This window comes from Notolepis coatsorum (assembly GCF_963971535.1).
Source record: "Notolepis coatsorum genome assembly, chromosome: 18".
Classification (NCBI taxonomy): domain Eukaryota; kingdom Metazoa; phylum Chordata; class Actinopteri; order Aulopiformes; family Paralepididae; genus Notolepis; species Notolepis coatsorum.
Window position 1 is genome coordinate 59,282,278 of NC_140182.1, and position 26,880 is coordinate 59,309,157.

At 41.7% G+C, this 26,880-nt stretch overlaps 1 protein-coding gene across 1 annotated transcript in view; it reads right to left on the minus strand.

Annotated features, from left to right (window-relative positions):
- mical3a (microtubule associated monooxygenase, calponin and LIM domain containing 3a) overlaps positions 1-17,878 on the minus strand; it is a 228,196-nt gene extending 210,318 nt beyond the window's left edge. Inside the window, 1 exon segment of the mRNA XM_084335409.1 lies at positions 17,511-17,878. The gene's annotated coding sequence lies outside the window, so the exon portion shown is untranslated.
- Positions 17,879-26,880: the final 9,002 nt, after the last annotated feature.

A 26,880-nucleotide genomic window follows, 5' to 3' on the forward strand; every position in this document is an offset into this window, starting at 1 on the left:
GGTAATCACGCATGCAAAAATCACAGAAACTCGATGAAATACCTAGCGTGCCAACTGAAACGCACCGTTTTTACATCAAAAGGTTGTTTTGAGTCGAGCCATATTGACACGCTAGAATTGTAGGCATGCTATTTGTGCAGCTCTATTGTAGAGTGTTCTGTTCAAGGGTCAAACGGCACTAAATGGTCTCGTTTGACTGACTTGTGGAATGCAGATGTTACACTGACCTACTTTTGACCTGCAGGGCCACAAACAGCAAAGTCCTGCTGAATCCTCAGTCTACACTGTGTAGACAATCTAGAGTGACAGACAGACACAATCAAGTGAAATATAGGGGAGGCAGGCAGACAGAGTCAGTCAGTCAGTCAGTCAGTCAGTCAGTCAGTCAGTCAGTCAGTCAGTCAGTCAGTCAGTCAGTCAGTCAGACATGTCAAGTCAGATATACATGCATAGAGACAGATAAGTCAGTCAGACTGGAGCAAGTGAACTACTGACATAGATCAACAACTGTACTGAAAAAAACAAACACAAAATGTCCTAAAACCGGCAACCTTTTTGTGATAGGTCACTTCCCATTGCCACGCCCCCTTTAGCCAATTGACATGAACACGCACACACACACTTGACCTCCATGACCAATTCCAACCTCCTATTAGGCAATTAGGGCTGTCCCCAACCCCAAGCCTGTTTTTGGGATTCGAACATTCGCCAGGTTTTTTCGAACGGACGTTCGAACCATAGTTTTTAATCATGCAAAATATTTGCTACTAAATACTTTTTCTGGTTCAGTACCGTCGAGTATTAGCGCACATTTACGCATATAACGCAGCGCATATGCGCACATTGCTGCGGTTATTAACAGTACTGACTACGTACTGGTCACGGGAGGCTTCAATAACGTTTGGATGATAATCCATTTTGTGAATACATTTGTTGAAACAACATCTTTGTTGGCCGACGGCTGCTGCTAGCCTGCTATCTTAACGTTAGCAAGCTAATGCTAACGTTAACGCAAAGCTAACGCGAGCTAGCTCTGCATAGCTTAATTAACGTGCATAACATAACTTAACCGTGTAACGTTAAGTAACTTGTGTTCCGCTGGGAAAGCATCAGCATCAGTGCATACACTTGGTTTAATCCAAACGTCCATTCGGAAACGTATTATGAAATAAGATGAGTGAGTGTGAGTCACTAAACTCTCTATTTTTTGCATGTTTGATTAATTTCCTGATATGACTGGGAGTCGGGACCTCTCCTCATCTCACTAGACTCTAGACTGTGTTGTTGTGGCCCATGTTCGCGCGTGACTTTTGAATTATTGTAAACACAACATAGTATTGTGATATTCTGATATATATCACATTCTGATATATATTTTTCTTGTAAAAGAAATAAAAAAGATTTAAATTAAAATTTTTAAAATTTTAAAGAATTCAAAAGCGGAGGTTCAAACCCATTAAGATTCTAACGCCAACGTAACAAACGAAGGTTCAAATGTTTGGGCGAGACCTGAGGCCGCTAGAGGGTGGGGGACATTTTGGTGAGTGACCTATAGAGCTGCTGGTCGCAAGTAAAAAGGAACCTAACCATTAGGGGTGGGATGATACATCGATCCAGATCGATACATTGATCTAATTATCAATGATCCAATAGGATCGATGCAACGTAAAAAGATCGGATCATATTTTTCTTTTTTAAAGATTTATTTTTTAGCATTTATTGCTTTTCATGGTCAGACTGACATGACTAGGGATGGGTACCTTTCACATTTGAACCGATACGGTACCGGTACCTGTGAATCGATACCGGTACCTTTTTTTGGTCTCTAAAAATGTAATTTACCTACCTCAGTCGTGAAAAAAAATCCAAACTTCAAATAACTACACTTTCGACCGTTTTCGGCTTGCCATTGCCCCAACTGCTTTATTGTTGAATCAAGTCAAATCCTAGGTAAGCGTATATTGTGCGTGTGAATGTTGACATGAAAAGAAAAAAGGTTTAAAAAAAATAATAATAATAATATTTAAAAAAAAATTGTATCTCACGTGAATCGATACTCGGTAGTACCGACGTGTTTCGGTAAGTACCTTTAAAAGTACAGAATTCGGTACCCATCCCTAGACATGACCGACAGAGGAGGAGAGGATGAACGGGAGAAGAGGCGGGGAAGACATGCGATAAAGTGTCACCGGGAGCGGGAGGGGAACCCGGGACGGCCGCGTAGGTGTGCAAGGCACTATGCGGTGCGCCACGAGGTCGCCCAAGATCGGTTCATATTGATACTCTTATTTTGAAAATCCTGTGGCAAGTCTCATTACTCCCAAGCGCAGCTCCGGCAGCTGGATTCGCGCAAGATCATCATCACGCAAGATGTGAAAACAAACCAACCAGTCAGTTTAGCGGGATGGCTATACGCCCAACAACAACAACAGATTGATTGATTGATTGATTGATTGAAAACTTTATTAACAGATTGCAGAATGGGTACAATACAGTACAGCTCAATACACACAATTGTTAAGGGGATGCAGACCAGAGAAAGACTTTCGTCTTGTTTACATCAGGGTCCCCCATTTTCAATTCATCAGGACATTATGACATACATGACATACAGATAGTCAGTACTGCTACATCTATACATTTATGACATACCAGATTTGCAAATACAGTACTGTTTGTGATACAGAAGGAGTCAGGAAAAGGGAGTATATACATTTGACGTAGAAACTGTACATTGGAGGAGGTTGGGTGGGGGGGGTTGGGTACACTGGGATATTGACAATCATACTGGGTAATCTACATTGGAGGTGGTTGGGGGGGGGGGGCACACTGTATAAACAAGCAAAACTGTACATTGAGGGGGGGGGGGAGACACTGTACAGCAGTAGCACAGTGTGTGTAGATGTTACAGCAGGGCTTCAGAGTGCGCCTATTTTGGTTGCATTTTGCGACCCGAAATAAGTCCCTGCTTTTTTTTTTGCAATGGGTCCAATCAGGGAGCGAAATTAACTTTTTGACTCACCGGCCAGTGGCGGGTAGATGGGAAGAATCTACCCGCCAAGCATATTTCTTACCTGCCAACTTTTTTTTGATAAAATTTTTTTTTTATTATTATTTTATATAGATTTTTTTTTAATAAAATATATATATTATATAATCATACTTGTGATTGTGTTATCTGCGAGACATCGCCACCTCGCTGTCTGCAAACAGCTCCACTGTCTGTGTGTATACTCGAGTGGCCTCCAGCTCCAGCAAGGATTCTCCGGGGGTGCAGCTGGGCCCTAAACGCTACATTCAGCATGCAAAAGAATTCTCCGGCGCTGCACCTGGACCCTAGTCAGCAGCCCTCACTCATGCGATGTAAACCAGGGACTCGAATACGCATGTTGTTGTTGTAGGACATTGATGCCAAGAGCTATCTGTAGCTACTGCTGGATGGCGTTGGGACAACGCCTCAGTGAACTATTTAGTTTACTGCGACATTTCGTAGTGACTAGTTACCTAGCCAACGGAGGTATTATGCACTGGACTATTGCTGGAGGATTTGTTGATGTCGGGAGCTATCCGTAGCTAGCCGGCTGGATAACGTTACACAATGCCTCGCGTATTAAACTAAGTGAATAGTTGACTGGGTCATTTTGTAACGGTAGCTAACGTTATCTCACGAAGGTCCCACACTGACTAGACTAACGTCACAGTGAGGCAATAGCCTCTGTTTACATGCAGGCATTAGCAGCAGCAGCAGTGCTAACTAACGTCACGGTGACTTGGAGGCAATAGCCTCTGTTTACATGCAGGCATACAGAAACAGGTGGGGAGGGGCTAGCAGCAGTGCGCGGTGCGCGCTTCATGTCGGCTGAGACAGCGAGTGAGAACTCCGCTAAAGAATTGGATCATGATTTTCGGTTTTCACATGACTATTTGATAGCCCGTCACACGGCGCTCAGACGTCTCAGTGGGAGGCGCCAAACGTAAAAACTGAGCGCAAATGGCGGGTGGCGCTCTCTAGTTTCGGTCCCTGGGTCTAGAGCCATATGAAATCCACGTTCACGGAATCGCGGACGGAATCGCGGAATTAACCAATAAAAATGGAATCAACTGCAAAACGTGGAATATTGCAGAATTTGGCCTAATCTGGACTGAAATTTCGTTTTTGGGTGGAACGTTTGGTGCACACGCGACCGGGGAGGCGAGGACTCTACAGCGTGTTACACATAACACAGCCGCGGTGCTCAAGCGTCTGGCTGCTTCAGTGTTAACATCGTCAAGAAGCTAAACAATTCCACAATAAGCCCTCAATTCAGAGCAGAACAGTATCCTAATGACTTTTATGCCTCCGGTGATAAGGTGTTTTGCTAATTCTGTCAACGTTCCGTGGACTGGACCCGCAAAAACACTTGCGACACTATTGTGATTAAATAGCTATAACGTTAGGACGTTTAGCGTCTAGCTAAATCTAGTGCACCCATCCATTTGTTTAATGCAAACGATTGTCATTATACACTGCCCTTTATAAACTAAATACACTTAAATAGCTATGTAACGTTATAGGACTATCTATGGAAATGATAGCTTCTAGAAGTTCTAGCTAAATCTGGTGCACCCATATTTGTTTAATGCAAACGATTGTCATTATACACTGCCCTTTATAATCTAAATAAACTTAAATAGCTATGAAACGTTACAGTACATAGGACTATAGATGGAAATGATAGCTTCTTGCTAAATCTAGTGCACCCATCCATTTGTTTAATGCAAACGATTGCCATTATACACTGTCCTGATGAATTGAAAATGGGGGACCCTGATGTAAACAAGACGAAAGTCTTTCTCTGGTCTGCATCCCCTTAACAATTGTGTGTATTGAGCTGTACTGTACCCATTCTGCAATCTGTTAATAAAGTTTTCAATCAATCAATCAATCCTTTATAAACGAAATAAACTAAACTAAAGGTGCCTAAATTATGCATTACTACATTTCATCACAATATAATAGATATAGCTAGGTTACTGACATTGTCATTGTGATAATGTCAGTAGTAGCTAGCTGTATCTATTGTTTACACTTGAAATATGTATTTTTATTTTGTCACAATATTAATTGAAAAATATTGTGTAAAATTGAACTGTATTTCTGAGTTGCAGCACTTAAAAACATTAAATGGACTGTTATATCTTATTCAATTGTGGACATTTATTCATTCCCACTTATTAGACACTATTTCTGATGGTAAAATGAGCATAAAAGGCAAAATACAGAATTCTGAAATATTAAAACGGAAAAAATGGAATTTGGGAAAAAATTAAATGGAATTTGGAAAATAATAAAAGGATTTCATATGGCTCTACCTGGGTCCAATGCATCTAACATGCTTTGCATCCTCGCCATTCCTGTATGCCCACTAGGGCTGTCTTAAATACTTCAAAGCTTCGTTCGATAGCACAAGCTTCGAACATACATTTAAATTTTTTATTTTTTTACTTCGATTTGTGTGTGTGTGTGTGCGTGTGCGTGTGCGTGTGCGTGTGTCAGCGTTTCCGTTAGCCGGTAATTACCGGTTTTTGACCGGCAAAATCTGTTGAAGTCCGACATATTTAATCTCTCCGGTCATAATGTCCGGTGAAAATAATTCCCTCTAAACACAATTAGATTATTTGAATTGTATTAAAATAGGCTAAAATTAAATAGCCTATGCGATGAACGAAACAAACAATCATTAAGCAGCCGGTCTAATAATGACATTGTCTTGTCAGCGCGAGCTGGCTGCTGATATATTTGCGAGAAGCATCCATCTGCCGGCCGGCAGGGTGCAGTACTCCAATTCAGCCATTGGCAATTCAGCTGTTGGGTGGGGGCGCTGCTGAGCGGTTTCCAGACCGGACCTAAAAACACTGCTGCTCCATGCTTCACGTAAATATATCAGCAGCCAGCTCGCGCTGACAAGACAATGTCATTATTAGACCGGCTGCTTAATGATTGTTTGTTTCGTTCATCGCATAGGCTATTTAATTTTAGCCTATTTTAATACAATTCAAATAATCAAATTGTGTTTAGAGGGAATTATTTTCACCGGACATTATGACCAGCACCAAGTCGTTGGGAGGTGGAGATATAAATCACGCAAACCCACGATAATGTTCAGTTCTTCGCTTGATATAATTAATATAAATGTCCAATATAACGGAATTCGTTAGCTCATAAAAATGTGATTATAACAGACTGCTGTTTATTAAGGTCGGGCAGACTGCCCACCGACACCTCAAGTCGGCAGCAGCACGAAGTCTCGAGGGACTTATTTTATTTGGAATATATTAATGACTGTATATACGCAAAAGTAGCCTAATTTTAAGTTAAAATATTATAAATGCCTTGATGATGTCATTCTTTATATAGGCATATCAATTGTTTTTAAGCTCAATAAACTCTGACCGGAATTTATCCCATTTGTCCGGTAGATTGAAATCTACCGGACACTCAGACCTGCAAAAAAAAATTCTAACGGAAACCCTGGCGTGTGTGTGTGTGCATGGGGCCATTGGGTGGGGCCGGGGGACAAATACACTGGAGGAAAGTAACCCAGCTCAGCACTGCCCAAATTATATCATCACTATTGCCTGTTTGAAGGATATCATCCTCAAACACATAATACACCTACATGCCTTGTAGAATTCCAGACCACACATAAGAAAGAAAGATACTGGGATGAATAAACAAAATAGGAAATAAAATGTAGAAATGCATGCAATACATAAATAAATATGAATCTCCATATATGAAATAGAACATTTAGATAAGGTGCTACTGAGATGTTTTGGTGAGTTCTTTGTTTTTTTGTGTAAGTAGCCCTTCTTAAAAATGCATGAACAACATTCACTGATAATTGGTCTGTAGTGGAGTCTACAAGGTCTACATTGCCGGACCTTGTAGACTGACATAATTCTGTGCATAGTTTAGTCTACACAGTCCATATTTCAAATAATCTTCTTAAACATTCTTGATTTGGGGGATTGGTAGTTCCCATGAAATCTGAAGTTGTTCAAACGACAACAGCGATCCACCTTGAATTAAATCACACAGCCGAGTGAAACCTTGTTGGCTGCGTGCGTCACAGTCACGAAAGGGGCTACTTAATTAATAAATACAATCCACTTTATTTATAGAGCACATTTAAAAACAACAAAGTTTACCAAAGTGCTGTACAAATCCCACAGCATAAGATAAAAAAAAAGAAAGAAATTTAATTTAAAATTAAAAGAAAAAAAAATCGAAGCTTCGAATTAAAATCGAAGCTCGGTCCCGAAGCTTCGATTGCCAAAAAAAGCTTCGAAGGTCAGCCCTAGGGCTGCACGATTAATCGTTTTTTAGGTAGACCTGGCCAAGATGACAGCAATAACATTTGCAATACATCACACAGCAATAAAATGTGCGATACATCACACAAGAACATAATAAATGTGCATGTATAAAGCAGCAACATGCTTCTTGTAAAAAAAAATATATATATGTTATAATCGCATCGCAAATCGCAATCGCAATATCTGTCAGAATAATCGCAATTAGATTATTTCCCAAAATCGTGCAGCCCTAGTCAGCCCTAATGCCCACGTTGCGTTAAAAACCTAAATTAACGTTAGCTGCTTACACTAACTAAGCTAACCCCGCTCAGAGGCATAGAGAAAACAGGGGAGTTCCATTAGTGAGGAAAGGGGGGGGGGGGCTGAGCCTCTCTCTCTCCCTCTCTCTCCCCCTCTATCTCTCTCTCTACATTCAATGATTTTAAAATGTTACACAATAAAAACTAGATGGTTGATGATAATAAACATTTTATATACATATATATATATATTATATATATTTTAATATTTTTTTAAATATAAAGTTTGCCAATAGGGATGCATCAGTAGTATTGGCAGTGGTAGTAGTCGTATTAGTAATCCCGTATATTTTTTTATTTTCTAAAAAATAAACCAGTTCAACACTTTTGCTTCATTTCTTTGGTGGCTCAAATGTATGCTCTAGTCTAGTCCAGTGGTTCCCAATCCTCTCCTCGAGACACCCCAGCCGTTCCATTTGTTAAATTCCACCTCCAATTTAACAAATACATTGAACGGCTGGGGTGCTTCGAGGAGAGGATTGGGAAGCACTGCTCTAGTCGATATTGTGTTTTGAGCACAAAGTTCATCATCTCTTTATTGTTCTCTCAAAATGCACCAGATTGATGCATTTAACTTTAAAATGTACGAAAAATTTAAAAAAAACAAGACAAAGAATGAAACATAAAACCTAATGGTATCTACAACTAGGATATTCAGTATTATCTAGACAAGACAATATACTTATAAAAGTCATGTTTCACAGGGTCAGTGGGTCTCATTTCTAGAAGTGACAGGAGAGAGGGCTCACTCAATGCTTTGGAACAGGCCAACTGTCATGACCTCATTCTACAAGGAAACATTTGAAAAGGCAACATGACGGTTGGCTCAATAAATTGGATTCCTTACAGGAATGGACCGTTGAAAAACCATAAAACCTTAAACGGTTAACAGCATGCCAGGAGCATCTAATTACAGACCTATCCTTTTAAGGTATACTGTACACACAGCACACAACCAGGTCTCACTGTGAAATCCAATGCATTAGGTTTTGGACATGATGGTATGACAGTACAGGAGGAAGCAGTTTAGTTGTGATGAATAGGGGTGCACTTACTACTGTACATGTGATGTTTAAAAAACAGTAAAAACATACACCATACACGTTGGGTTGTGGTGGCCAGTGTGGGCCATGTGGGAGGGTATATGTAGCATCAGTATTGGCAATACCTGGAGCTCACATCTTAACCACTTCCTCCTGTGCCCACACTCCTTACCCTAAACCGTCCAACCAGAGTGCAAATGTAACAGTAAAGTGCAATAATATACAATGTACAGTTAATTCAACTGGGTATAAAATATATAAATTAGTACTACTGAGTGTAGTGCTAATCAGATGTATACAGAGTATTAATATGTACAGTGATACATGTATACATTACACTACTGGCCAGCAACGTAACTAGTAAGAGTAGGTAAGGGATATGTGTACAGTACTACAGATACTGTATATAGTATAACAGTGTAAGAATGATCATGATGCAGGTAGGGATGGGAATTGATAGGATTTTATCGATACGATTCCATTATCGATTCTGCTTATCGATTCGATTCTTTATCGATTCTCTTATCGATACCTGATCAATTTATAATTTAAATAAATAAATTGAAAATGCAACAGAACTAAGCTGGTTAGAATAACAACATGCAACTTGACATTTCTGATTGTCATTTATTGTTGAGCCCCCATGTCAGGGGCGACAGTGGCTCGGGAGGTAGAGCAGTCGTCTGGCAATCCGGAGGTTCCCGGTTCGATTCCCGCTCCTCCCGGGCAGCGTGTCGATGTGTCCTTGAGCAAGACACTTAACCCCTAAGTGCACCTTGCATGGTTGCCTCCGCCGTCGTTGTGTGAATGTGTGAGTGATTGGGTAAAATGTAAGGAACAAATTGTAAAGCGATTTGGATAAAAGCGCTATATAAAAAAGCAGCCATTTACCATGTCAGAAAAATACAAAAACTGTAAAAAATAAAACATTAACTATAGCCTACACTTAAATAAAATAATGTATTTGAGATTCTCTTAAAATGTATTTATTTTTTTATTCTTAAACTAATTGAATCTATTGAATAACAGGTCGTTATTCCTCTGACTTCTGTCTCACACACACACACACACACACACACACACACACACACACACACACACACACACACACAGAGAGCTCCCTCCCCGGGCCCCTGTCCTGTAAGGTATTGGCTTGTGTTGCTACACGGACACATTTGTATGTTGCACCATGGTACTTCCTGTCTGACAGACTCAGAGTAGAGACTTAGTAAACAAACACTCAGACTCTTATTATGTGAACTAAAGAGTACAAGGTTTACACAACAGTCCCCACCCGCTGTTTTATTGTATTTGTACCTGTACTATCCGCTGTCAGCTGTTTATCTCTCTTTGTGAGCTTGATTAAATAGCGTTAGCTCACGTTAGCTAGCGATAGCTCCGCGGCTAATTTTAGCTCACCCTAAACTAAATCAATGACTAGGTTCTAAAGCATTCAAGTAGTTTTCACTGCACATAGAAGTAGCCAAACAGCGGGAGCATTTCGGGAGCATATTACCAAAACCCAGGCAATTTCGAGCCCTTAATCAATCAAATAGAGTGCCATGGCTACATGCTAACGCTAACATTATTGCGCAACTAGGAAAAACCTGGCAGCGATAAGGGAATCGAAAGTCACGGGAGCCACACGGTTCCAGGCATCGGCCAATTAGGAACCGGTTCCCAACCGGAACCGGTTTTCGATTCCCATCCCTAGATGCAGGTAACGTACAGACAGATGTGGATACATAGATGTTAGAGCTGTGAATCTTCACTGGCCTCACGATTATTCGATTACGATTCAGCTGTCCACGATTCGATTATATGACGCATCTCAATAATATTATATATTTTTATATAATATATAATATAATATTTTTCCAATGGAGCTCAGAGAGAGTTTGCAGCACTAACGTGAGGCTAGATATATGAATTCAAATCGCTAATTTAAAAAAAACGAGATCCGTCATTGGCAATGAACGGTCGGCATGAACAAACGAGTATCTCGTCGTTGGCATTGAAAGTGTTAAAAAGGGGAAAAAAGGAAATAAATTGTAATAATCTATTATGTTCCGTCACTGCATCGATGCAGAATCGTCCATGTCCTCATCGCGATGCATCTTAACATTTTGGTTGCCGAAAACGTAGAACTACGTTTCTGTCGCCCGATCATTGAGTGCCGGAAACGTAGATCTACGTTTATCTCACGGTATTTATTTTATTCGCTATTGCCATTCATAATTCAGCGGGGCACCTTGTGCATGCTGTACTGAATGTGTCTGAGCTGGCAGACGGCCTTCGGCCATTATTGCACCCCGTTAGAAACGGGTTTGTTTATTTTCTCTACCGAGCTGCGGCGTGGGGGCGGGTCCTAAACACTCCGGCAAAACACACGCTTGTAGGGATGGTTTTGACTACTGACCCCGCCCGCCCGTTGAAGTGCAATGCCCAACAATGTCGGAGACAGGATCGCTGTGGATAATTGGCGATCAGATATTTGGATAAATTTTTTTGCATTACATCAGAGACCAGGTAAGGACATTATTAGGGATGGGAATCGAAAACCGGTTCCCGTTGGGAACCGGTTCCTAATTGGCCGATGCCTGGAACCGTGTGGCTCCCGTGACTTTCGATTCCCTTATCGCTGCCTACAGTTGCGCAATAATGTTAGCCGTTAGCATGTAGCCATGGCAGACTCTATTTGATTCCTTAATGGCTCGAAATTGCCTGGGTTTTGGTAATATGCTCCCGAAATGCTCCTGCTGTTTGGCTACTTCTATGTGCAGTGAAAACTACTTGAATGCTTTAGAACCTAGTCATTGATTTAGATCAGGCTGAGCTAAAATTAGCCGCGGAGCTAACGTGAGCTAACGCTATTTAATCAAGCTCACAAAGAGAGATAAACAGCTGACAGCGGATAGTACAGGTACAAATACAATAAAACAGCAGGTGGGGGCTGTTGTGTAAACCTTGTACTCTTTAGTTCACATATAATGAGAGACGGAATGTTTGTTTACAAGACTGTAAGCCAGGAAGTACAGTGGTGCAACATACAAATGTGTCCGTGTAGCAACACAAGCCAATACCTTATAGGACAGGGGCCCGGGGAGCTCTCTCTCTCTGTGTGTGTGTGTGTGTGTGAGAGAGAGAGTGTGTGAGTGAGAGACAGAAGTCAGAGGAATAACAACCTGTTATTCAATAGATTAAATTAGTTTAAGAATAAAAAAATAAATACATTTTAAGAGAATCTCAAATACATTATTTTATTTAAGTGTAGGCTATAGTTAATGTTTTATTTTTTACAGTTTTTGTATTTTTCTGACATGGGGGCTCAACAATAAATGACAATCAGAAATGTCAAGTTGCATGTTATTCTAACCAGCTTAGACCCCTACGCTCTGCATCTTCTGGCCGCCTCAGACCTACTCCTATCCGAGCTCCGGGAGGGTCATCAAAGAGAAGTCGCCTATTCTCAGTCCTTGCCCCACAATGGTGGAATGAACTACCCACCCCAGTTAGGACAGCCGAAACCCATCCAATCTTTCGCCGTCGACTAAAGACGCACTTCTTCAACCATTATCTGAATAAAAAAAAATATATCTAACCCTAACTAACCGTACTGTCATGCACTTGTCCTAATAAACTAACCTACACTTTAGCACTCAACACTTTGATGAACATTGTTGCTCAGCTGATAGAGTTGTGCCCTTCCTGATGGCTTGTCGTACAGAACTTGTAAGTCGCTTTGGATAAAAGCGTCAGCTAAATGACTAAATGTAGTTCTGTTGCATTTTCAATTTATTTATTTAAATTATAAATTGATCAGGTATCGATAAGGGAATCGATAAAGAATCGAATCGATAAGCAGAATCGATAATGGAATCGTATCGATAAAATCCTATCAATTCCCATCCCTAGACATTATATATGAAAGCTTGCGTTGATCTGATATTTATTTCTACCCCGATCGACGCCGTCTCTGTGTCTGTATGCTGTTGGGTTGCAGGAGGGGGGGGGGCAATGTTGCCGGTCTAAACAACATTGCATGCGTGCACGAGGAAGGATAATAATTATGATCTAGCGTTGATTTCAGGAAGATCCGATAATCAGGCGAAAAATGACAACGTGTTTATTGAATTACACAAAAACGCAGTTTTCGCGTCTTTTCCCTGGAATGACTCAGAAGCACCCAAACTATATTCATATTCAAAACGGAAATGTACGGATGAAAAAATAATCTGTTTTTTGCACGTTGACCAGAAGCAAGTCACAGACTTGACGGCGTTATTAGACCCATAGCTATACTATAAAATATAGGTTTAGCTCTACAAACTACAACTACGTTTACATGGGGTTAATGGACGGCAAGGAAGGGGTCACTTCCCGGAAGGGGCGTGGCACTCAATGTGTTAACACTTTGAGTGCCAACGACGAGAAATCTCGTTAGTTCATGCCATGCGTTGAGTGCCAACGACGAGAAATCTCGTTATTAATCGTTATTTTTTTTATTGGCAATTTCCATTCATTTTTTATCAATCTAGCCTCACGTTACACCACTGGGACTCTGTCTGAGTTTGAACAGGGAAAATACCGCCCCTTATCCTCTCCCGGATGATAATGCACCCTTTGGATTGGATTGAATGAAAACGCATGGGGAAAAGAAAGTCCGGAATCCACATTTTACTTGTCAGGCATGTAACCCGAGCCTACTGCAGTCATCGCCGACCCTCAGAACAGCGTGGAATAGGTGTTTCCAGTACCCAGCGTTGGATCAATAAACACGATCGATATTTGGAATGGCGATCAGGAATTGGAATAATCTTTTTGGAGAAGATCGGATCTGAGGTAAGGAATCTATTTTACCAGTCTTGGGATAATCAGAGCTTTTTTCACAGATATATCAACGTGTCCCATATGTGTGCATACTGTGCTGATCAGGAAATGAGATTATTGATTTTTCAGCCCGTTTCTCTAGCGTGCATAAGTACACATATACTATCGATAATCTAGCGTATATTTGAAAACGATTCATAAATAGGCTGAAAAATGACAACGTTTTTTGTGTATTCCAGTAAAAAGCGTTTTTCAAAATGGTATAAAACGGAAATGTACCGATTAAAAAACAATCCGTTTCGACAATGTTGACTGGAAGCAAGTCATTGATAAGCGACGGGCGTATTAGACACATAGCCATAATTTAAGATATAGTTTATGTGTTCGCAAATGTGCTCGCTCTCTCATTGAATAGAGTGTTGGCACTCAAGCTCTATATTGTGCGCCCCCTGTTGGCAGTGTTAAGAGTCGAGAAATGTCCACACCCCTAACAGATATATATATATATATATACACACGGTAAAAAAAAGTATTATATACAGCATTATTGTTCATGCTATCATACAGAGTTATGGGTTATATGCAGGTATATAAGTAGTAGACATATAGAATAATTATATGCAGGTATATTTGGCAAGGGGATTGGGTTTCTTCATTGAGTGCTTATCCTTATCATTAGGGCACAAGTAAGTATCTTGTGTTTTATTATAAATAGGGTCAGCCCAATGAATTTGTCTGCATTAGGGAGATGTACAGTAGCCAAACACCCTTCTATAAGAAAAAAGGCAGAGAATCATCATCCTGGTAGCGTAGCAATTATCAATGTTGTTGCATCACCAGTGATTAGTCCGCCCTAACGGTTGGCTCAAACCAGCCACAACAGCAGAGCAGACCTCTGAGTCAATCTGACCATTAGGAAACACCCAGCTGTTCATGAATCAGCAGGAGTTGCCATCAGAGGACATCCTTCCTTCCTTTCATCGTTCTGTGTTCCTGATTCCCAGGTACCTTGTGGTGTCGTAGGGGTCAGATCTAGCCAGGGATACTCACTGTTTCCCTCTGAGAGACAGGGACAACTCACTGTTTTCCTCTGAGAGAGAGTGCAGCAGGGGGTCAGAGTGACAGTTGGCAGTTCAACTTTCCCCCTGCTGCAGACAACCACACCCTGCGTTACATTGAACAGAAAATATATAAGTATATACGCTTGCTGTAGTTACAGGGTGTGCTCCTACACTAATCATGCATTATTATTATTATATATTTGTATTTCATTATTTTTATTTAATTTGTATTATTATTATTATCATCATCGCTATTATCATTATTATTCATTTCATACAGCACAGTTTCTCCATATCAATCTGAAAAGCATAGGACTGCTGTATTTTAATTATAAATATACAGTACAACACCACCATGGCTCTCCTTTATATTGTTGGGGTGTCCGTGTCACCATAAATCAGTAGCCTGTATCCTATGTTAGGGATGCATGCATTAATACCTATTTTCCACTGACAATATACCATTTCTGAACTTTTAAGTATAAGCAAATACAGAGCAATGGTAGTGGAATCAAATCCATGACTTTTAGAATAGTGACAGTCTTAGACCAGAAGTTTGGCCAAATCCATTAGAAGGGAGTCAAAAAATTCAGAAAATCCATTATTAGGGAAATGTTATTGGGGAAATATTCCCGATACCAATGCCCGATGTCAGCCACAATGTCCTATCGGTGCATCCCAGGTCCTTGTATGAGCAACAATGCTGTAAGCAGAGGGTATGCAGGGTAAGTCTGACCTAGCTTCCATGCAGACTGACTGTTACATTGCAGTCTTCTCCAGTTAGCCGTATCTGTGTTTATGCTGGATCAGCCAGACAACAGACTCCCTCCTCCTGCTCCTGTGCTCCCCTGTGTATCCTGGTCTCGGAGTTATGATAACACAAGAGCATACAAGGGGAAGGCTGCCTGCCTGACGTCTCAGTGGAATAGCTGACGACCCCATAAAATGTGTCCAATCACAGCATCACTGGAGCAGATACAGCAGAAAAAGAAACTAGATGACACCGATTGATCGCACAAATACCCTGGATCCCTCTGCAAAGCCAGGGAGAGAGTCTTTGTCCCGGGGAAATGCCTGTCAGTTCAGGACAGGACCGTATCGCTCTATTTAGCCCCCGGCTGACTGTTGTTCCTCTGTGTTTATGTATGGATGTATGGTTGAATCTGGGTCAGCTGGAGTCATTACAGTATTGCTGTGGATTGTTAGTGTGCAGTGACTCAACAACACTGAGACCAATAACAGGGAGGTCCATGAAAAGGCATGTCTGAGGCCAATTGCCACTTTAATCTAAAAATATTGCGCAGAAATTGGGAGGACAGGGACAATAATTGCCCCCCCCCCCCAAAATCTTCCCAGATAATTTGGTTACTTTTGTCTGATATTTTGAAGTCAGTTGTGTCCTGTCAATTAAACATCCGCTAGACAATAACATCCCAGTGACATCATTGTAGCCTGTGAAAGTGAGGTAAACATGGTATAACTTACGGAACACATCACAAAAGTAAATTGATTAGGCTATTTTACAAAAATACGAATATCACCTTATTGGCCAAGAATTTCATAAAATCCCTCAGGAAATGGGTCACTGTTCTGCATGCCTAATTTACATTTTAGCATGAAAACAAGTTGCACAATAACTATAACTATTCCATCTCTTCTCGATACTACAATCAGAACACACATCTAGACCCTAGAACCACATCTCTCTCCTCTTCCTCAGAACACACATCTAGACCCTCATACCACATATCTCCCTCCTCTTCCTCACTACTAGTCAGAAGAACACACATCTAGATCCTCAAACCACATCTCTCCCTCCTCTTCCTCAATACAAGTCAGAAGAACAATGATCTAGATCCTCAAACCACATCTATCCCTCACTACTAGTCAGAAGAACACACATCTAGATCCTCAAACCACATCTCTCCCTCCTCTTCCTCGCTACTACAGCCAGAACAACACGCAAGTAGACCCTCAAACCACAACTCTCCCTCCTCTTCCTCACTACTACAGCCAGAACATGCATCTAGACCCTCAAACCACAACTCTTGTTTCCCTTCCTCTGTATGATGATGTGAATATTGGGTAGGACAATAATGTAGATAAATTAACTTTAACATTTTGATTGATTACATTTGAAAAGTGTACCCACAGCTCAAAACATGAGGTGATGTCGCTTATTGTAAATGAAATTGTCATCATGTACATTTACTTAGGTGTTTTTATCATTCACTTATTAAACAGGCTACATATGCAATGATTCGCATGTAATAACCTGCATCAGGATACAGTAGTGTGTACAGTAGGGGGAAACACCGGCATAGATATTTGACTTCTTGTCAAATGATGAATTAGTCATTAATTAATTGTCAGCAATCGTTATTCAAACTACATAATGCAGTGATGATGTCACTAGTTAATATGCATCTACTGTTATAGTGATACTGCTCACTAAATCAGCCTCTATCTGAGCCAAAGAAGAGGCACACCTGGATATGTCCCATACAGTTGTACGTAATGGTTAATTAATTTGTTACTGGTCAAATTTTGTAATATTTCACTATCGTGTGATTGCAATTTGCAACATTCAGTCATATCAGGGGACGAATGAAGAGTGCCATGTCCTCCTACATTCACATTCCACAGGCTATTCCGATCTGATCTGATCTAGAGAGGCTGCAATCCTGCACAGAGGGCTGGCAGACGGCTAGTGCACAACATGCCATTATTGTTAAGAGCAATGCACAGTGTGCCATTTCCAGCTATGAAAACAGCTTTGGCATAATCGAACATGATGTTTAATTCCCCAATAAAAACGACAAGAGCGTGACATTCCGAAACGTCGTGGAGGTGCAGCTTGTATAGATACCGGACAATATTGACACTATTAAGCGATCGGAAAGCGTGAATCTTCTTACCTGCGGTCCATGTTTATAATCCAGCCATGTAATATATGAATGTGTCCATTTATTTATATGTCCATTCGTATGAACGCGGTTTCCTCCTAAAAACACCCAACGATCGCTGGCCTGTTTAGCGGGGGTGATTGCTTGTTTAGGCCCAGGAGCAGTTCAGTGAGAAGGCGCCACTTGAAACTGACAGAGAGGGAGGCGGGTCACACGAACATCACCCGTGCGGAGGGGGGAGCTGGTCAACGTGAAGACATAACAACGCGTCCCCTAAACGTCACACCGGTATTAAATTGCATCGAAACGAGACGTGTGTCAACGACGGTATGAAATAGAGCGTCCCCTTTCGTGTAAACGATGTTGTGTTTTGCGATACGGCCGCGTTGTTGCTACGAGTCCCGAGGAGAAGCCCCCTCCCCTGAACTGTTCTTCAGAGTGAACCAGCGTGTTTAACTCCACTTTAATCCCATTGGTCTCTTCGAACGTGACGCGGTGCTGGAAGGCAAGGCACTGGCTACTGGGTGAAAACATGAGAGCAGGAGGCAGAAGACTTGTGTAATGTTCTCCTATATGCCAATGATTTAAGACATCTAGAGTCTAGACTAGAGACTATACTGTACAGGTCGCTGCTGCTGCTGCTGTTGGACCCCCAACTCGGCGAATGACTGCGATATAAAGTATGAATCCACAGAACCTTTACAGTACTAATACAAAGCACATCAACTGGGTCATTATTATTATTACCCATAAGATCACCCGGCAGATGATCTAACCACTCAGTACATGGTGCAAACCATAAATCTACGTAACATATTGGCCTAATCATCCGTAAGTGTTCCCTGCTGCTCAGAAGGAAAAGGTCAACGACATGCAGGCCCTTAATAAAAACCCACTCAGCTATCAACACATCACTGGTGTCGCAAACATGCTTTCGTTCTCAAAGGGAGAACGAGTTACTTCAGATAAACACGAGATATCAGAGTCAGAAATAAGCTTTTATCTGCTCTCAAGTGAGTGTGCAGGGGTATTGTTAGCCCAACCCCCCCCCCCCCCCTCTCCCCTCCCATGCAAAATGCATGTGTGTGTGTGTGTTTTGGTGTGTATATATGTGAGTGTGCGTGCATCTCCATGTGTGTATGTGTACATCTGTGACTCTCTTTCTCTGTCTCTCTCTCTCTCTTTGTCTCTCTCTTTGTCTCTCTCTTTCTTTCTTTCTTTCTCTGTTATTAGGTGTGCTGACAGGTGGAGTCTCTCTGCCACTATCAGCTCACTACACACTACAGAGAAGGATTCTCTTTCAGGCTTCCAACATGGCGGACACTCTCCTCACCCCTTGTGTTACTGGACGCCTGCCTCTTTTTAAGCACTAATAGATACACCTTGTGTCACTGGTCGCCTGGCTGTTTTCAAGCACTAATAGATACACCTCGTGTCACTGGTCGCCTGGCTGTTTTCAAGCACTAATAGATACACCTCGTGTCACTGGACGCCTGGCTGTTTTCAAGCACTAATAGAAACACATTGTGTCACTGGACGCCTGGCTCTTTTCAAGCACTAATAGATACACATCGTGTCACTGGTCGCCTGGCTGTTTTCAAGCACTAATTTTCAGGAATTTGTATTTAAGTATTTAGGAGCAGTGGGGCGCCCAGGGACCAACTGTAGTTCTAATGCCAGTCCTGTCATGGGCATTGATTGGTGTTATCCGCTTTGCCAGATAATGCTAAATATCTGCCCTGAACTTTAAAGCATACTGTATACGTTCATGTTTATATGAGAGAGAGAGCCAGATAGTGGTAGAGCGTTTGTCGGCCACCACCCAGGGTCTCTGAATAGGCAAAGCAACATGAGTTCAACAGTAAAATGTAATTTGCTTGTAATGTACAATGTAGAAAGAGGTGATTTCCTCTATTCAGTGCTTATTACTAACATTATCTGATTGAGTTCTAGGGTGGAATGTGGGCGCAAGGCTGTTGACCTCTCACTTACTCTGTGTCCAGTAAAAACAGTGGCCTTAGTAATGCTTTCTTTTAGGGTGGTGAAAAAAACATTAGCCTTCTAATGTCCTCCTCCTCCTCCCACACACAGCGCTGTGAATGGGGGTCCTGTGTTGCTGCATAACTATAACTGCATAATAGCAGTCGCATAACAGCAATGTACTTGTAGAGGACTGAGGGAAACAAAAAGGCATTATTCTGCCTTAACTTACATTGTGTTTGACAAGAGTTACGAAAATGTGTCAAAGGAGGCATGTTAATAGAAACGGTTCTGTAATTATGTGATGCATTACAACTGAGTGTGACATTAGGAAGAAAGATGTCTCATGTAATTGAATATTAAAGCGTTATCATTGCACCATCACAGATATATGGATATGGTGGAGGCCAAACCTTGATGTTAAAGGAACATGACAACATTATGGGAATGCGCTAGAAAGCTATCTAGCTCCAAGTTAGCCTAGCTTAGCACAAACTAATGGTTATTTTGGCCAACAGCTAGGCTAGCCGATCCGTATCCGCTTCCATTCATTTGTGCTAAGCTAGGCTAGCTTGCAGCAGGATAGCTTTCTACTGAACACACAGAGGGGAAATTGGTATCTATCTATCTTCTTGTCTTAATTTTAACATCATCACAAGGACATTCACACACAATGCCTCCAATCAGAACAGCTTGACCTAATAGTATCTGCACGGGTTTGCTAATTAAACAAACCACAGGGGGCCAGAGGAACATAAAGTAATGTAGCTTCAATTGAGAGAGAGAGAGAGAGAGAGAGAGAGAGAGAGAGAGAGAGAGAGAGAGAGAGAGAGAGAGAGAGAGAGAGAGAGAGAGAGAGAGAGAGAGAGAGAGAGAGAGAGAGAGGGAAGACGACCAGTGCAGGTTCGATCCCTCATCTCAGCAGGTGAGGTTATGCAGCGGCTCCTAACTGCACCTCGCTGCCACACCTCTTGTCCTCAGCGTGCCGGTCTGTCAGAACCCTCTGAGTACTATTCAAATCAGACAAAGGCCTGTCTACCTAAGGTAGGGCTGGTTAGGCTGCTCACACACTCCCTGCATAACAAAGGAATCATGCGTTATTTCATCCGTGGGAATCTTCAAAGACAGACCTTGTCATATCGCATCATCAAAGGCAGACTCACAATAGGGTGCATGGAATTATTCGCCCCTGCAAACGAAGGAGAGGGAATGAATGAAAGGATGGTACTCACTGTGCTGAGGGGAGACGAAGAACAGCAGCTCAAGAGCCGAGGTCTTCCTCTATGTGGTGTCTGTTCTTTTTATTTCCTTCCCTCCCTCTCTCTCTATCTCTCTCTCCTTCCCTCCTTCTTGTTCTTCTTTCCGCTTCTCACCACAGCAAGATGCTGCCTGGACCAGTGCACGTTGTCATGGCAACCGAGACCCGGGTAGGCGGGGGAGATTATCACGTGAACGGGTCTCCCTTGATGCTGATTGGCCACACACACAGGGAAGCGGGGAGGATGGGGTTGGAGTTGGGTGAGTGTGAATGGGGGATCCTCCCAGGGATGATGTCACACACCCACTGGCTCACAAAGGGAGGGTTCCTCGTGCCGGCTGCCTGCAAACACACACAGACACAATGGGCTGGTGTTAGGTCACTGCAAGCAATGTGAGGGCGGAAGATGGACAAGGGGGTGTCTATTTGACTGACTGACTGACTGATTGTCTGACTGAGTGGCTGGCTGACTAACTGGACTACTGACTGACTGACTGACTGACTGACTGACTGACTGACTGACTGACTGACTGACTGACTGACTGACTGACTGACTGACTGACTGGCTGGCTGACTAACTGGCCTACTGACTGACTGACTGGCTGACTAACTGACTGGCTCGCTGACTGACTGACTGACTGACTGACTGACTGACTGACTGACTGACTGACTGACTGACTGACTGACTGACTGACTGACTGACTGACTGACTGACTGACTGACTGACTGATTGTCTGACTGAGTGGCTGGCTGGCTGGCTGACTAACTGGACTACTGACTGACTGACTGACTGACTGACTGACTGACTGACTGGCTGGCTGACTAACTGGCCTACTGACTGACTGACTGACTGACTGACTGACTGACTGACTGACTGACTGACTGACTGACTGACTGACTGACTGACTGACTGACTGACTGACTGACTGGATGGAGTGGATGGATGGATGACTGACAGACAGACAGGATTGCTGGCTGTCTAAGCTGAGAGCTGGGGGTATTTTCTGGCTCAGCTGTCTCCCACAGTGTGCTCTGCTCTGTGATGCTGCTACCAGCGATGCACTATAATATGCTACAGAACTCCACACTGCCAGGGGGGCTCTCATACCGAAATAACAGAGCCGTAATAAGACATACCAGAGCTCACACATATGTGTCAGCTTGACCCGCCGGCCTGCCACAACACAGCCCCTCCACCGGGGCAGCGGGGGCTATATATGGCACCGGAGAAACACATGCATTGATGTTACTTTAAACTCTCAGCTGTGTGATATTCTACACTGCATCCAAAAGTCAGACATGCAAATATCATGCATGTGAAATATCTGTGGGGGAAGAGCAACCCATTCAGAAAAGGATTGTAAGAAAACATTTTATTAGAAACATATCGTTTCTGTTTTCAGATATCATTACCATACTCATCTCATCTATTTTTTTTATTTTGTATACTATTATATGTTAGATTGACTGGCTTCCCAGCCATATAAAGCAGATTCTGTAAATTCCTTGTATGAATCATGTGGTTTTACTGCCATATGCTTTACTTAAAAATGTCTTAGCCATGTAACAATCTTGTAAGATATACATATTTTCCATAGGAGACATCTCCTTGTGGGAAGAGTACACCATGTGTTACTGACATATACGTGGGAATGAAAGCATAACGTGGAGGGAATGTGTAAATGCTTAACGCCACATAGAAACTCACACAAACCCAGATGTGTGCACACACACCCACAGTTACTACCTCAAAATAGCCAGTCTGGACTAACTCTCAGTATAGTACAACCAGAAGCTATGTTTGCTGTAGGCAAAGACAACATTGTTCTGGCCTTTGCAGATAAAAGAAGTAAAGTGGAGCAGATTTCCTGAGTGAAGGAGATTAGACTATTATTACGCACTTCGTTTTATCAACAGGCTAAATTTGCAACAGCCAGGCAGTGAAAAGAGCAAGAAACCAACATCATAGAAGTGCCATAATTGCATAATTATACTAACCCCTAAATGTTTTACAGACCTTTCACAGACTATAAAAGTGAGGCAGAGGTTTGGAACACATAGGCTACAGCGATGAGAGCAGCACTGAAGTCACCACCAGAGAGGAGAAAAGAAACGACACTTGTCTCTGTTCATTGAGGCAGTACGAATTTCACAAGAGGGCTTGAGTATGTGTTCGCCTCATTTGGTAGAAAGTGACTAAGTGTCTATTTCCCTTTCATTCCGAATGATGATGCCTGTGATCGCGGTCCAGAGCGCTCTCTCTATCTCTCTCTCTGCAACAATGAAAATATGTTTTGGGATTGTATCTGTCAGGGAGGATAGGACATGTTGGTGATTCACAGAGGTAGCGGTGATGTCAGTGCGCTGTCTTTGCCAGACACTGAGAAAAACACACAAAGAATCTTGTCTGCATGTCAGATCAAAGGAAACTCAGTTTAATCAGACAGAGTACATAAAGAATGCAAGCCTCTGTTCGACCTTATCCAGTCTTCCTGCAGCCTATTCCCCAATTCAGTACGTACCCAGCAGTTCAGAACTAGCAAGGAGAATCGATATTGACATTTTGGACGTCTTGCACTTTTGGAGTAGGTCAAACAAGCAGGCTGCCATCTTTCATTTGTAGAATAGAGCTGCATTAAAGTCACCCCAAACCAATGAAGATATATTATCTTATTGCCTCTAGATATCAGCTAAATGTCTTGGGTATTTCTGGAAGACTGCTTGGTTGGTTTTATCTGCTAATAAAAGTGGGGGTGATCAACCTAAATAAAAAACCCATCTTCAACATTTTATGGATGACACAATAAACATCCACTACTGTGTTTGTCACAAAATCTAGTTAGTAAAAATCCTGTGGTTTGTGGTCATTTGCTGGGTCTCAGACTGTGAGAATGAATCAGAGATGTTGCTCAAATGTTATACTCCAAATTCAGGGCCATGCATAATGCAGCCTTTTTGAATTTTCTTTATTCTAGTGCAGCGACAATGTTAAGACTATTAATAGAAAGATGCACCTGCCAGCCAAGCCACCCTTTCCTCCAAGCAAAGCTGGAGGAAACCTGATTGTATTTGTAAGGATTATTATTTGTCTCTACTAAAAGCGTGTGCAGCTCATAAACCGTAAGACCCAGAGCAACCACACATTATAGTAGGTCCAGCTGACATGAAACTTAATACACATATGCAGCTGAATGTGCTCTACAACTTTTCCTCTAGGACCACCTATGTCTGCCATATTGAATTGCCACCGGACACTGGGCCTATTTAGTTTGTTTAGGTTTCCTTGTTCTTTTGGCATCACAACACTCTTACTGCATATTATGTACTCATCCAAAACGCATTCACACTGATTATACTGATTGTCACATCTCATTTTCTTTATATTTAAGTGTATACTTTAGTTCTGTTCTTTGGTTAACCTTATTTTGACATGTTTGTCATGGCTTTGAGCCAGGTCATGACAAAATGGTGGTCCATTGTTAGGTTACTATAATTTTTGTAATCATTGTTGATATGCCTCGGGTAACATAAACATTTGACTAGGTAAGCTAAGGGTTCCTTTATTAATCTCCTGGGGGAAATTCAGGAACCATTACCTTTTCTCTAGAACCACCATCAGGCCAAACTGACAACAAGATGATCTTGACCTTTGGCAGCATAATGCCATAATGCTCAATGACCTAGTGCTTAATGTCTAAATGCAATGTCCAATCCCCAATGCATAATACCATAATGAACAATGCCATATTGCTTGCTTCTGTTGAATAAATAAATAATGATATTATATTATTTAGTCTCTTAAATAATAACCAAAAATGAGTTGAAAATACTCCTACTGGTCGGTCGGGCGCCTGTTCATCAGGGAGGGGATCTGGGGGAAATAGCGTGAACCTCCGCACACGTTACGTTCCCCCAGTGAAACTTCTCGCTGTCAAATGAAAAGAAGTGGCTGGCGACTCCACGTGTATCGGAGGAGGCATTGTGGTAGTTCTACACCCTCCCCAGACCGACAGTGGGGCAATGCGCTCAACGACCAGGAAGGGAATTGGCATAACGACTAAATTGGGATGGGTGAAAAACACAGAAAGCCCCCCCAAAAAAAGAAAAGAATGACGATGAGCGCAGCCATAAAGGTATGGTTTCCTTACACAGAGAATACATAGCACTATACTGTAGTCCGTTTACTTTTCTGATAACTGTACATCATGGCATAACTTACATAAATGTTCAGACACGTATCTCCCCTATAATAATCAATGAGACACCACACAAAATTGGTCTATATGCGGATGACTTATTAATTTTCATGGAAGACCCCTCCCAATCGGCCCAAAAGTTACTTAACACATTGTGCGCCATAAACGGCGTAAGTCGTTATTGCCCGCCATGCGTTGAACACCAACAACGGCGTAAATCGTTTTTAGGATCAATATAATTTTTTTTAGCCATGGCATTCATAATTCATCCAGCCTCCCTCCGGACTGCAGCGGCACCCTGTCTGAGATTGCAACGCCTCAATACCGCCACCTGGTGGATGGTCGGGCGAGTTACACTCACGGCAAAACCGGAAGTGGCCATCGGTGGATTGAGGAAATCCCTCCGGCAGTCATATCTTGTTACGTGGATCCAGACAAACACTCAAGTGCATTTGGATCGCTTTCGAAACGCAATAATCGATATGATTTCAGCGTTTATTGCGCCATACAAACCGGAAATGGATGTAGGAGATCGACATCAAATAATTGGGATATTTTTCCTCCAGTCTCATCGGCGAACGGTAAGAGGAATATAACGTTATTTTCAGCCCGATTGTTTATTAATTTCACTGCAAACCATCTGCTCAACATATCAACCCATACTAAATAAAGCCGTTACTGATGATCAAGGAATTATAAACGACCCCCCCCCCATTTCCTTCACGCATGATGAAGCATAATGTATACCGATCATATATATTTGAATTTTTTAATGTAGCGTGTATAGGAAAGAAACGCCAATCGATAATCTATCATATGTGTCAGGGCCTATGACTAGCGTTTTTGGAATTACAGCAGAAAAGCATAAAAACATACTTATATTCTAGACGGTATTAACACAACAATGTATGAATGAAAAAATATAACGTTCCCACATCCTGAACGATAGATAATCGATGTTGAATGGGCCATAGTAATGCAGATATAGCTATAATATTTAAAAAGTTATAGTCCTGCAAAGAAGGTAAACATCTCCATAGGGTTACAGTGCTGGCAGACTGGGTATAATGATGGGCACAATGCCCGGCGCCGCGCCCAATGTGTTAATATAATCTTTTGTTGAACATGAACAAATAAATGGAGGTACAGTATAGTCGTTTTTTCATATCCATTTTTCAAAGCATCTACAAATGTGTTACTAGTACACATTAAACAACATTATTTAATGATGAACAAATCAAGTACAAACAATGTTGATAATGAGTTATAAATAATGTAGAACTAATTTGAAAATGTTATACAAATATAGTTATAAATGATTTAATAATAATTTACGAATGTATATAAATGGTTTGTTCATGATTAGTTCATTATCTACAAATGCCTTATAAAGGTCTTATAACTGAGTGTTATTATAAAGTGTTACCAAAAATTTACATTAGATACAATCTGGCGAGGGGACATCCCAGAGTTAGACCCTGAGTTTGACTGGGATGACATTTGGACAAAATGCTATATTAGCCTCCCCCAACCCTAATCAGTAACAAATTCACTTTAATTATATTCATAGGACGTATCTCACACCTAGGAAACTGTTTGCTATGGCAGGGGTTCCCAAACTTTTCAGGCCGCGACCCCCGAAATAACAGTGTCAGAGAGCCGCGACCCCCACTATTATAGGAGGTAAACAAATTTAAAAAAATAAAACAATTATAATTTTTTTTCTTTTTTTTCTTTTTTATAAATGAAAATGTATGGTTGAAACATGCAAACGTTCAAACGCACACACACTAATAAGCATTGGAGGCTTTTAACCAGGGCCGGACTGAGGAAATAATTCAGGCCAGGAAATATAGTGCGAAATATTATAGCCCCAGTCAGGCCACTTTTTAAGCGGGGGTCTGGGGGTCCCCACCAGGACATTTTGTTACAAATACTTAATTTCCTG